The following is a 2,014-nucleotide window of genomic DNA, read 5'->3' as shown; positions in this document are numbered from 1 at the left end:
AGAGAGATTGAAGAGTGGTGATCTTTCTTCTTATGTTATGGGCGAGAGAGGCCTAACTAACGAGTATGCATTCACCTATTGTACAGAAGAAGAAAGATACAGAAAAGAACTATCTAGAGGGCCCTCCTTTTATAGTTGTTACTCGTACGAACGCTCAGACCTTTAGTCTTCCTCCTTACTTAAGCTTGTTCGTACGTAACTAACCACGTCATTTAGTCACGTGACTAAAGTCATGTGATTCACTGCCATGTGACCTGTAGGTCATGCCTCTCTGGCGTAGCCCTTTACAATTACTAGCAAGCCGCCTATAAGGACCTAGTGGCTATCTAGCGCTAGTTTAACTTAGTCTAGGTAATAAATCAAAAGTAGGGTATTATAGACAACAATATTTATAACTTTAACAAAACTAGCTGTATAATAAGCAAGATTTAATTATAGTTATTAATTATAGCATTAAAAGGATATAAGAAAAAGAAGTAAATGTAGCTAGGCAACTATAAGTAGGTGTTACAAGTAACAAGAAGGATTCCTTGACGCGGGACGAGTGGCAGAGGACCTATGGATGTCCACGTCAGAAGGTAATGATCAACGCGGGGCGAAGATCACGTAATCGGCATCCCGCCAAGACAAGACATCTCGCCAAGAGGGCAGATGCCACGACATCGCAAGATGCCAGGACATCTTGGACATCTGTAGATGCCAGGCCTTTCTAGAGATGCCACAGATGTCAGGACCGAGAACAATGGGTATAAGAATGTGTTGGATTTCATTATTACACTCGTTGTGGTCAATTCTCTCAATAGTTCATCTCTTACCCAGATTGATACTAGTTATTCTACCTTAGTAGAATTAATTGTTTACTCTTTGGTTAAATCCTATAACTCTTTTCCACATAGCACTTCGCAAACAATCTCACAGACTACCGCTTTAGTCTACTCGCCCTAACCCGGACCGAGACCAGAGAAGTATAGCCGAACCCCGTGTAACAGTAGGTTACTATAATCTAAGGCGTGGGCGCGTTAGGTCGCTAAATACCACCCTTTGTTGTCTTTGTAGGCAAGGTGCTTATTAACGTTTAGTTTAAGAATTTGCATGCTAACTAGGTTCTTAAAGTTAGTCCTAATAGCTAAATAAATAATTAGCTTAGTCTTGCCTAGTTAGAGCACTTTAATACCTATACAAAGAGCTCTACTATAGGTAGGTATTAACTACTTATTTTTAACAGCTATAAGAGCTACTACTTTAATTAATTTTTAAGATCTTTGCAAGAAGAAGAATATTATTCTTTTCTTTATACCTCTACACTTATCTTACCTATTATAGCTCTTTAACGTTGCCTACTTCTTACTATTAAAGCGTAAGTATAGTAACGCTGTTTTAGGCTTAGTATATAGCTACACCTACTATATTAGCAAAGAGACCTTCTTACTATCTTTTAAGACTGCTTTTAAGCAGTCTATTATAAAGGAGAATATCTAAGCTAGCTTTAGAGGCGCTAGTCTAGTCCCACACGACCTATAGGCTATGCTATCTAAGCTTGATGTAGTGGTGCAGACACCTATATAATCACCACAATAGACAGCTGCCTAGTAGGCGCAGACGCTACGCAACGCGCGCGAGGTTAAGGCTTAAAGTACTCTTATTTAATAGAGAGTATGAAACTACCTTAGGTCTGTTATAAATTCTCTTAATAAGAAGGTTATATAGCTAAGTAAAAAGGCTTAGTAAATAGTATATAAGATAACGCTTATAAGAGAGAAAGTAGCTACTCTTTAAGAGGCTCTAGATATAGTAAGTAAGTGTAAGAACTATAAGTAGCGATACGTACTAATAGAAGAGACTTTTACTATAGGCAAAGTATAAGAAGTATTAGCTAAATAGGCAAGTAGTAGTTATAGTAATAGTAAGAGTGCGTTAAAGAGGGTGTAAGGAGAGTGGCGGTGCGGGTGTAAGGGGCTGCGCTCCGGGGAGCAATCGCGAGGTATACAAGAGGTTGTATTCGATAAGGAGCTAT

Source organism: Exserohilum turcica (genome assembly GCF_000359705.1).
Source record: "Exserohilum turcica Et28A unplaced genomic scaffold SETTUscaffold_2, whole genome shotgun sequence".
Lineage (NCBI taxonomy): Eukaryota > Fungi > Ascomycota > Dothideomycetes > Pleosporales > Pleosporaceae > Exserohilum > Exserohilum turcicum.
This window is presented reverse-complemented; position numbering follows the sequence as displayed.